Source organism: Aricia agestis, chromosome 14 (assembly GCF_905147365.1).
Source record: "Aricia agestis chromosome 14, ilAriAges1.1, whole genome shotgun sequence".
Classification (NCBI taxonomy): Eukaryota; Metazoa; Arthropoda; class Insecta; order Lepidoptera; family Lycaenidae; genus Aricia; species Aricia agestis.
Genome location: NC_056419.1, coordinates 4,212,331 through 4,225,465, shown reverse-complemented (window position 1 = coordinate 4,225,465; position 13,135 = coordinate 4,212,331).

Genomic DNA, 13,135 nt, shown 5'->3' with positions numbered 1-13,135 from the left:
GTATAATATAAGAAAAAATACCCGATGGCCTGCAACAGCTTTTCAGGAACAAAGCAAATCTTATTTTACTTTAACTATGAGCAATTATTGCCCACAAATGAAAAGAATATTTCAAACATAAGTCCCTCTCAATAAAAATATTTGCCTTCAAGCTTTTGACAAATTTAATCGGGGACTCTCTTAAAAATGTCATAATCGTGGCGTTTATTTAGAAGGAACTCCCAGCTAAAAGAACTCCCCATTCAGCAAAACATATTTATGCAAATTAAGATTTAATAAATTGTCCCCTCGCATTCTCATTTTATTTGAAGTCTGAGTCCGGGGTTCGTCTAGACTCCATTCGAGAAATTTCAAAGTTCAACTAGCGGGGCAATTTGAAAAAATCAACGCTTCTAAGAGAATTTCGTAGTTTGAAGCGAACTAGAAATAAAATTACGTAGACGAAGGACTAATTTGCAAATATTTCTCAAGGTACTTATTTTCTTGGACGTAAAAATTTTCACGATGCAAAAGTAATGATGTTTCTGTTGTCAAGACCGACTTAATTTGAAGCACACAATTAGTGACAAGCAAATTATTGAGCTATGAGAAGCTTAATCCTTAAAATATTCATTTACAAAATATCGTATGTAGCTATATTATTAAAATTATGAAGAATCCCAAACCATAATCAAGTCATCAGGGCACTTGAAATAAATAATAATCATAATAAGTATTAGTGTATAACACTGTTCCACAAAAAAAGTGTTATTTTTACAGTACAAAATATATTACTTTTTTGTGGAACAGCTGCCCACTTTCAAAATTTGCAATTTATTCAAAATAATTCAAAACTTAAGATGAGGCACGAGCACTTTTTATATTCTTGCAAGAAAAGGTAAGGGCCGACAGCGAATTTGTGCTACTTGGATGACAGTATGAGTAGCAAATACAACAGCTGTTTATCAATTGATAATTTACAAGATGGTGGAGTGGCGGTACCGACAATTCGCCTAACATTCCTGCATCGCGCTATCGAAGTTTTCTGAGCGCGTCGGTATACATACAACAGCTGAAATGTATCACGTGGGCTTCGGCCTGACCGGGCACACCACCTCGCTCGGTCGGAAGATCTTCCTTTGTGGCAACCACGCATATCCCACAGTGGCATTAGCACCGATGTTGGCTACGAGCTGCGATCATTGTTGGACTCATAACCTCATCTCATACCTCAAATTTGAAAATGTCTCAAAACAGCGAAATGGGGCCTTTAATCAGGCTACGCTGTACCCCTATACATATATCTATAATTGTATACACATCGAAACTATAATCAAAGTAAGAGGCACAAAATTTCATACTTTGACAGTTTTGTTTCCCGATACGCCATTGGATTTTATGGTTTATTCATTAGAACTAAACAAGGTGTTAGTAAATAAACGATAACAATCTTTTCGATCGTTAGGGGAATTTTTTATCATCGAATCGATAGGCTATAAATCACTTGGGTCACTATTTGCATATGGGCGAAGGAACAAAGGGTTTTTGGTACCCCATTGAAAGTCGGCAAAGTTTATCTTCAAATACTAAATCATCTTGTTTTAAATCGCCCATACATTTATCAGTGATCTTTTGGAGACTAAGGTTAGAGATATTTAACGGACTTCCTTTATGAGAATCAATTTTATAAACTGCAAGCACTGGTCTTATAAAATCTGTAATATTATTTTCTTTTATGTATTGCTAGCCGAATAGGCAATAATAGATTGACAAAATATAGGCAGAACATGATTGTGTGTTTTTACGTCGTATTATGTACTGTCGTTTCTTTGTATGTTTTCAATAACACTGTTAAAATTGACTTTGTTGCTAGTGATATTGTGATTTGTACGTGTGTGATTAGCGGCAAGACTATAATTATTTAGTTTTTTTAATTTACGTTATCATTTTTGATTTAGAACTACTTAGCTTGAACAAAGGCTCGATTTTAGGATATCAATGTGTTGTTTTATCTCCGACAAATATACTGTAATACTGTGTTTTTTATCCGTGACTCTCGAAGCTCAAGGCTAGAAGAACTTGAAAAAAAATCATTAAAAGCATTTTCAAAGATTTATTTCTCTCTATTAAATTACAGTTTTTGTGTTTGCAGCACGAGTTGATCCGTTCCGAATAGGCGCACGTCGTTGTCCGGATTACATACAAAACAGTACAGCCGCGTACACATGTGATTAAAAGATTCACAATGGCGCCGGTGGAATCCCGTTTTATTTACAATTTTCGAATTCACTATCAGAAGGCTTTAATCCGTACCGGTTGAATAAATATACAAGTTTTTGTAAATACTTCATGTGCTATTTTATCTGTGAATTATAATGGTCTATCATGTCGTTTTTTTGTTCATTTCTTTGAAATTATCTGCATTAAAAATAAAATAAAGAAGTCACCTTCCTCAAAATGTCTTCAATTAGCTGTTGTTCTACACTTATAAATTAAAAACTACATGCGTTTGTACGCTTTAAATAATAATAACATGAAAATCCTAAGCAAAAGCAGCCTAAACCGTTACTTTCATTTGTTTTATGTATATGCCAAATTCGGTTTATTATGTCTATGCTTATGAAGAAAATACGTTTACATGTAAACATAATTTTAACTTAGTACTATGTAGCAAAAAATATTATCTTGCGCACAAATTTTATGTTCAATTTCCTGTTTTAGTACCTGTTTAAGCATCACTTCGAGTAAGCTGATATCCGTAGTTTCCAATTTCATAATTCTTGTGTCATTTATTTCACTTCAGCCGTTTAAACTATGTTTCCCTACTAATTAGTATTGGTGATAATAATTTTATCCTCAACTTGATTCTTGAATAAATTATTTCTTTGATGTTACGTACGAGTATAACATTATTAGATTTTATTGGGAAGAGGATTTTGATGCTTTTCTTGACACTATGATATTATTATGGGCATCTAATATGAATTGATTTTCAAAAATTCCATGTCCTAGAGGTTGAAAATGTAATTAAATACCTACTAAGAAAGTATTATCTCACCGTATGGAAGCTAAAAGGAATTACATTTTTTTTAACATGAAGAAAAAGTCTCTTTAAATAAAAAACTTAACAAACACAAAATTATTTTAAACTTCAGCATCTACATAAATCTAGCTTTACAGTTTTTAATCGCTATTTAAATAATATTTGGAGTATTAAAATAATGAAAATTGTTACAAAGCGTTATTTGTAATGAGCTTATTGTACTATTATATAAATTCAATATAAAATATTTGTGTTTAAAATATAATAAACACGATAATACAGTCAACAACTAAAATATGTTTTAATCTGCTGTATCCTGCAACACTTATATTGAAGTATACCTTTCAAACATTTTTCTGACTGACATTATTTGATTTCAATTGTTTGTAGACACTTTTCGTCGCGATTGTACGTCAAAAATCAAAAAGTTTGTTTTTACATTAGAGACGATTTAACCAATTCCCTCACGTATAAATGGTTCTCTAATTGAATTTTAAATTTCTGTTAGCGCTTCGTCTTTGTGTTTATTATTTATGTTTCCTCTTACGTTGAGAGACCCAATTGTTTGACGAATCCATGGTACGAAAAATTTATGGTTAAATTCCAATCTGTTTCTTCCATTGTTATAATTAGCTATTATTTTGTGCTGCTTTGTGTAATTGAAAACACAAAATAGCAATTTAATATTTTGACTCCTGTGCCTAAAATCTACTAATATGCAGTCTATTAGTAATACTATTAGGTGTCAACGCAATTACCAGTTGTCTATTGTACTTATCAACAAAGATAATAAATTGGATACAAAATTAATTTGAACATAAACACGTCATAAGCATCAGATTCAGCCAGTAAATAATCATTACCATCAGCGCGGGAAGCGATCCATCAAACACAACGTGTGGAACATTATAATAATTATAAGGCGCTACACAGAACGGGCCTACCGTCTACCTCATGCTAATCGTCCAAATATTTTGATGTATTGCTTCTTTAGATCGTACTTTTAGGAAGTATCGTCTGTGACTATGATTATAACTTCGTCGATGATGATGATGAAGATGGTGATGATAGCAGAATTTCATCTTGTGATAAAAAACAAGACTTTAATATCTTTAATTAAGAGGAAATGAAGGTGTGGTGATAAAAACCAACATCTACGGTCCGAGTGCAATTATTTCATGATCTTGCATTATAAAACCTTCTAGCGATGCTAGTTATTATTTCATAAATAACGTTTATACCGATAAAGACATTAAGTAGACCGTACGAGATTATATGGGCTGCATAAAAATCGCGAATTGATTCTACTACCTCGGGGCCAGTAATTAAAATGCAAATGGGCACTCGTATAAACGCCCGCCTTTGATGCGAAGAAAAAAGGTACAGTATTGTATTGGGTTTCATTAGTAAACAGTCCACTTTGACGATACAGTATCTTTGTGGATAGACGGAAATTAAGAAATCCTTCATTGTGGCTCTTTTTGCGTCATCGTTCGAGACGTAATTAAAAATTATCATTAGCTTTTCAAATTCGACTTCTTTCACTTTTAATTAATCTTCAATTTTGATGTACCAGAATAATTTTTGCAATTAAGACGTTTTTACAATTTTCGCTATGTTTTTGACACTAATATAATTAAGACATGGCAATGAAGAATTACATTTACTAGAGATCGCCCAATGGTCGAAATTCGACCTTAGTTTCAACGACATTAGGACTACTACCTATATTTTGTAAAACAATATTGACTTTATAATTTTTTTTCAACCTTTGTCTCTGGGACTTAGCTTATCTCAGACTGGCCGCATTGTCTAATAGCATCTTAAGGTACCATTCGGATCTGCGAGTCAAGCGTACGGCGTCACGCGTAAGCGACCGGTCGCTTGCTGCGGAGCAGCAAATAGCTTACCAATGTCCGCGACCGCGTAGCCACGACCGACAAAAAATTAATTAAAATGATACTTTATTAACATGATTATAGCTATCATTTTTGTCTAAGTCACTAAGTAGTATTATAATACCCACGTGGCCAGCGTCGCTTGCCGCAGACTCCATGGCTTATATTATACGAAAATTTTTATTTTCGGTTTCGATATAATTAATAACCTATCGGCGTGTTTCTAGATAGAATATTTACCACAGCTGCCCTGCGGCTGTCGCGGTACTGCTATAGATGCGACAGGGTCGCGCTCATCGAAATTTGCCGCGCCACGCCCACCGGTCTCGTGTCGCGCGTCGCGGTAAGCGGAATGTCGTCCATATAAACACATACAAAGCAGTGGCTTGGCGACAGTCTCGGGTCGCGGGTCGCGGACATCGGTATGCTATTTTACGCGGCGACCGGTCTCTCTGTCTCGCGACGCGGGTCGCCGTGATTGTTTAGTCCTCCATACAACTTCATAGTGAGCAGTGGCTGTTTGGGTCGCGGGTCGTTGCGACCCGCTGCATGCTGCCTTGATCCGAATCATACCTTTAGATTTAATAAAAAAACTATAATCCATTTTCAATTTGTCAACTTGTTGTCAACATACTTCAAACAAAAATAAAAGAGTATAATTCGTATGTATAGGCTAGTCACTCAAAAATCTGTCATTTCTCATGTGTGTGTGTTGTAGTGTGTGTAATGTTTTATTTGTTAAAAAAATGTATGATAAAAGCATAATTTCAAAAAAATATTAGTTCGATGCACTCCTTCGCCATAATATAAACTATAAATGTGCAAAATTTTATGCACCTACGTTTCCCCATTTTTCGTAAAAAGGGTTACAAAGTTTTTCGTTCGCGTATTAATATTATGATGATGATAACTTATAAGAATAAAATAATAATAATATTATGACGTTATAGATTTGGGTTGATCTTTCGATAAAACCGTGCCAGGATACATTCCTGGGTGATATTGGCGTGGCGAATCTATATTCCCCGCGCTCCATATTAGATTAACTATCATACCAAATAGTGCATCTTCAAAGTTTGGCCACTATTAGTATGCATCGCGGCGTCTTCGAAATATTGAAGTTGAATTTTGGAATTCGATATTGTGTACCACCTTATTCAAATATTCAATCCGTGTAGGTCCTGAATTATGAGGTCGTTGATAACCCACCCGGGCCTGAATTAATTAAATAATTATGACATATTGTGCGACCATTTCAATGGAGGGGTGTGCTCGATAAGACATTATTTATGAGTGAGGTTCACGTAACGCTGAAAGGTATAGCTATAGTATCAAATTATGTTTTATTAGGTTAAGTAATTTACGTTGTTTGGATGGTGATCCCCCATTGGGACCCACATTATACGGTACGGATAGGTAAACGTAATGATATCAATATTATAGTCAATTTTGCATAAGTAGGAAAATGCTGAAAATGTTTAGAAATAAATAAAATATTTAATCTAGAACCTCTATTTCATGATTAGAAATAAATAAATATTAAATCTAAAATCTACAATAATCTTCAAATACACTAGGCGATAGAAGTGACGATGACGACAAACTTAACTCATAACTTACGCGAGAACTATTCTCTACACCGGAAGGCTGTGTGACAGGGAATAGGCATTAAAAGATCCGAGGCACCATCAATAGAATTGTTAGGAAACTGTCTCACGTGTTCCCAACTCGTATGTAAAGCCATCCATTATGTGAATGATGTAACGATCTTACCTATCAATGGACGCATTGTTTATTATTTATTAGAAGTTAAATTTATACTTTTTTATTAACCTTTACATTTAAGTAAGTATATTAATATTAAGTATATAATAAGTGTGAAAGACTGTGTATCCGTTGCCTCTTTAGATGAAACCATTAAGTTTAAATACTATAAGTTACGAGACAAGAAAGCGATAGAATCCTTTTCAGAAAAACTTTGGTTTTGCGCGTGATAGTAAAATATCGGCGCCATAATTCTGAGCACCATCTACTAGTTAATAATAAGCACTAACGTCACTTAAAACATATGAAACATATAGATTTATAAATAAATAAACTGTCTTGTATCACACCACTGGTTTCCTAAAAAATATTGGTAAGATTCTCTTAAGCTAACCCATCCAACTGATCCTAGAGAGGATCCTCAACAAGGCTAGGATCAGCTTCCAAACACTCGACTACAGCCACAATAGCTTTAAGTCCTTTTGAAACATTGAAGACTAGGTACTTAGGTTTTGCACCAGATCCTTCATAATATAAAAAGACATTACAAAAAGACGACTTTTTGATAGCTGTATTTTTATTTGCGAATAAGGTTAACATTTTTCAACGAATATTATTTTCTCTTTGAGACATTAGCCTTTTTTAGTTTTGAGAAAAACTAAGAAATACCAATATTTTTTAGTCCAGAATATCGATAATATAAATGCCGATATCGAGTGAACAAAAATATTTTTACATCTCTTTTAAAATAATATTTTTATATTTTAAGGCATCTTTATGGTTTATTTTTTATTAAAATTGTATCACTGAAATTATTTTTTTAAAGTTATTATTATAAATACCAAATTGCTAAAATTCTTCGAAATACAATATTATTTTGTAATGTTACGAGTGAGACTCGCTCCTTTCTAACCTCATGAAGAATCGCAAGATTAGATATTCAATTCATAGCGTTGATATCGCTGTAGTATTGAGAATCACGTCCTCCCACGCCGATCTTAATTATTCGATTCAGTTCTACGTGTGTGTCAATTAATCGTATACATGTAGCGAAAATTTAAATTACTTTTTTACACGTGACCAATTTGTTAAGTCATTGTTAATATACTGTTATAATGTGCGTTCAATTTAGTACATCTATTGTTCAAGAATAAGGAAAATGAGAGTAGGTGGAAAGTAATAGAGAATGAATAGAAATCATGTAGAAGTTGATTGTGAAACTACTAACATATTTATTTGACAAAAATAACCAAGAAAAACATATTATTATTACAAAATTAATGTTGAAACAAGAAGAACTTGAAGAAGAAGAATAAAAAATCTTATTCATAATACCCTTCTCGTAGACTTTATAACCTGTTTACATACAGATATCAATAAAATGCAACAGAATATAACTTCGCAAACATCATAATCATTGAAGCTCGCAGTAGTCAACAATAATCCCTAATTAGCCATTACGAAACAGATGATAATAAACATAAATATAAAATGTAAGACGAACCCCGTAAAAGAATTCTTAACTTATGCTAATGCGGAGTTCTACACCGTTTACAGCGTTGAAACACCAAGATCACAACATTAACTTTGAGAATAATTGCCGAAGCGGTTTGTGTGAGGGCAGTTGAAATAATGGCTCAGCTCCTTAGATAAAATCTTGTCGCTCCTCGCTCGCTATAATCGTGGCTTTAGTATCTACAGGACGTTGCGAAGCTGGCTTCTTTTTGTCTATTATTCTGGAAAAGCCACCTTCTTATTACTTTTTTTTTAATATGAGGTTTGTGTGTGTATTTTTTTAGTTTCAAATTGTTTATATTAATTGAAAGTAAAAAAGTTAAGGTATAAAACTAAAAAAATATGCCACATATTTCCGCTAATTCTTTTAGCACCAAAATCGTACATTTATTTAGGAAAAATCCTTTCTCGAGAAGCAATCTTGGAAGGAAATGATGAATGTGAATTTGGTATGTCACATTTCATCAAAGTCGATTCGGTATCATAAGCATGAACGCATTCACTTTACTATCAAACAAAAACCCAACGAGGGTGAAACTGCACGCAGAAGCCAGTCCAACATGTTCGCAATAATTTAAAAAAGTAGTCCAATTTATAAAACGTATCCAACGTTTATATTTTTCAATAAAAATAAATTCTAGCTCAGCCCGTAGCTTGCAAAGTCCGCTATATTTTACGTAATACGATCCTTGCATATTTGCGAGTTCAGAGTCCATTTTTATACCGCCGATGCAGCACTTCTGCGCTCCCAGTAATTGGTTGAAGTTATCTACATCATTACATCTCGATCCATCCTTTTTTCACCACTTTAATTCCTTTTTTCTGTCCAATATTCGTTTGTTTTTCATTCAATTAGTCTAAAGCGTGTTTTCACGAAGGGTACGGAACCCTTGAGATTGCTTTTCATCTAGATGTTTTTAATTTAATGAAATTTCCTTTGTACATAAAAGGGAATATTATTTTAAATAGGTCATTATTTTTAATCTGATTTAAAAAAGGTTTATGATAAATGTTTGTTTTAAATACTAAAAAGTAAAAAGCCATCTTTTCATCCAGTAAGTAGTAGTTTCATTTCTTATTTATATGACATGGAGTCTACGTATCAATTATCTAGTAAGTTTACTAATATTTACGACACATTAAATACTTTCTCTTAGTAATCATATATTATGTACCTGTGAAAGTTGTATGATTAGGTATATTTAATTGAGTTTGATAGTTATTATCTGAATAATCTCCCATATCAAGCTTAAGCTTAATTTACCAGCTGTTAATGTAATCTGTATAAATATAAGACCTGAATGTAACGTATTTAAAATATTTATCCCTTCAGACATTAATATCCGTAATAGTCTTAAATTTTTCTTCACTATAATTTACATGTTTTAACGTTTAATTACTAATTTGCATTCGGTCTAGCCACAGTATACTAGAGGGGCATAACTCATGCAGTATCTTAGTTTGATCGGCATCTACTAAATGAACGTCTCGATATTTATAGCCGAGGTGGACATAATTTAATAAACAAAGCAGAGCCGAGCCGACGTTTTAATGCCACCCCGGGCATTGGATCAGATAATGCGTCATAACAGGTTTCTCAGTCCCGGAGATAGCATTGTAAGAAGCTAGTCCCACTTCGTTATATGCTCCTGGTACCTCACTATCGTTATGCGAACATCGTATCGCCTGTGAAACTATTAATATAAATAATCTGATGCCTTTGTGCCTTGTTTAATTTTTATTGGGCTACTGTTGCTCAAATGGGTTTTCCGATAGCATCTTTCTATACTTTTTTATCGGGAAGAATTTGTACGAAGACCAATGGGTGAGCATTTAAATGTCCCTCTTCGATCACTGATCGAAGATGTCCCTACAAAAATAGATCAATATTGTCCGCTACTTATTTTTTAGCACCTTTAAAATTATTATTCACATTTTGTTTTTTTTTTTCATTATTAAATGATAAATTCATCTTCACTATTAAAAGTTCTCTCTATATTTTTATCGACGGTAAAATTTTTAATAATCTTAAATGTTCTTAAATTGTCAACATAACAGGTGCAGCATAGCATACGCGGCGTATGCGCGGTAAATGCCAAGATAATAACATGTCGTTTACATTATTTTCTCACGTCCTCTTTGATATGATCATTTTCTCTATAAATCCAGCACTAAAAATAGCCCTGGAAACAGGTATAACATCGCCATGGTCATGACTCATGCTCGCAATAACTGTTTATTGGATTATGAAAAAATCTGACGTCGCACGGACATCTATAAATCTTTATTAAGAGAATTATTTAGTTTTTTGTTGAAATTAATTTATTTTCCTCAAAATTTCACGTTGAGGATAAACAATAATTAATTATAATTTGATACAACTACTTGGGGATCGTATTCTAAAAAAAGACCATTCTATTGAGTGTAAATAGGCAATATTTGCTCAATCTGATAAGTACTAATATATTATGTAACTCTCCACACCAGTTTCGGTGACGGTGGCCGGTTTGAATAAAACCAGGTCAGTTATGCAGGAGTAATTTTATAGGGCCCAAGTGTGTGCGCAGTATACAAGAGCACTCTCTATTCCTCTTATGCCCAGGCCGCACCTGCGTAGTGCTTCGTGCTTAAAACGATACCATTGGACGATCTGCGTGTATCGTCCAATGGTATCGTCTCATAGCACGAAGCTTCGTACGATAGACGCACGTGCGGCCTCGTATTACTCTCATAACCCAGTGGGACGGAAGACCGACACGGCTGACGAGAGATAAGGCGCAGGACCAACTTTTTACATGCCCATGCGACGCATGGATCATCTTACTTGTTCTAAGACAATCAGGTGATCAGTCTGTATTGCCTTAACCAAACTTGGAAATAACATGTTTCCAACGCGGGAATCGTACCCACGACCTCCGAGTTAAGAGCCGCGCTCTTAACCACTGGGCCACGGAGGCGATCATACTAATATCATTATGTATTATAAATGCGACAGTGTGTCTGTCTGTTACCTCTTCACGCCCAAACCGCTAAACCGATTTTGCTGAAATTCGGTATGGATATACTTTGAGTCCCGGGGAAGGACATTGGATACTTATATCCCGAAAAAATGTACGGTTCCGAATAAACCAGCTTTGACGAAGTTCGGGTGTCATCTAGTATCTTTTTACTTAGTTCATTATATCACGTTGTAAAATATTCCACAACCAATAAAAAAGATCACGATTCCCGCTATCAGACCAATCCGCTCAGATTATGTCTAGTTACGAACAATTATCTGGGAGTACGTAACAAATCGTTCACGAAATGACTGGCACATAGATGGTATCTTGTGGACGGGGAATATAAACATTTACTTTGAGGCGTGTGCGACGAACCTCAATTTCGAACTTATCTGGCTCTCTTTGTTTTCTTGACAGATGCATTAGTGTGGTATCATACAACAATTAAACGCGTCCGTGCTTCATCATGCTGAGTGTACCACGGCGATTGGATGTCGATTTGATTATGGAATTCCTTTGTTTTGAAGTCTCGATTTCGGTTTTAGATTTTGAGATGGCGTAGCTGAAGCTTGTCTATTTTTCGTTCAAGAGGACCAAATTTTTCATAGATATCTAAAGATTCTGCCTAGAGGTATATATTAGATGCAATTTCAAATTTCCGGAAGTATTATTAAGAAAAATTATAGGAGGTTATGGAGGCGGTCCTACGTAAACGTTTAAGGTCCGAAGCCGATCGAATCCGGTTGGACTGATCGTAGGCCGACCTGACTAGATTGGTTGTGTATTCTCATGTTTATCCACGAGCCCAGTCAGTTTTGCTTCCGATCAGTCCGATCGAATAAGTCGGCCTCTCAGTGTATAGCACCCTTTATTTATCTGCTTAAAGCTTCAAAGAAGGAATTATAGAGCATCTTATAATAAAGTAAAACCAGGTTAGTTATATCAGGAAAAGTTAAAAGCGTGGCATATTCTCTCACACGATAATGTTTCACCAAATAAGTATTTATTTCTGTTTTATTGACTGTTTGCCTATCCCTGATTGTGCATTCACGTGGGTTACAAACTCGTCTATTAAGCCGACATATTTCCACGCACCTATACTCAGATTTTATTAGAAAGCGGGTTTATTACTTTTAAATGGCGACCGAGTAGATGAGTCGTAAAATAATATTAGTTGAGGTAAAACTGTTGACGCGTGATACAAATTAAAATAGTTTGGATGTGATGTTTTATGCTTGACAATAGGGAATATTACTAGGTCGGAGCAGAGGGTGGTACTAATGCATACAGTAAATAATCCGAACATATTAATCCAACATGTTGCACACGTCATATCAGAATATGGGCAGAAAAGTTGCCAAAACGTTGAAGAAAACTTTTTGTTTACGGTCTGTGTTGGTGATGCCGTGTAGCGTAAAAAAAATTCAGTATTTTATTATGTTATTAGGGCATAAATAACAACAACAAAACGTTATTTAAACAGTTGACTCACCTTGCCATTTAGCCGAAACTTTTCGCTTCGTTATATAATCGCCGATCAAAATGTATGGAATTGACATAAGACGAGTCGAACGTCAACGTCATATTAACGAACGCTTATGTCAATTCCATACATTTCATCGGCGATTCTATAACGAAGCGAAAACGAAAGGATTTTGCCTCACCAACCCCAGATGTCTGTTTGATTGTACTTTTTCTCTTTACATTTCGTTGGAAACAGCAACTTGTTACGCCGAAATGAATTTCCGCTAAAACATCAACGCCATACATAGACGTGGGAGAGCCATGCTTTGGCACGAATGGAAAATACCACGTTCACACAGAAAACCGACGTGAAACAGCGCTTGCGCTTTGTTTCGCCGAGTGAGTGAGTTTACCGGAGGCCCAATCCCCTACCATATTCACTTCCCTACCCTCCCCTATTCCATTCCCTT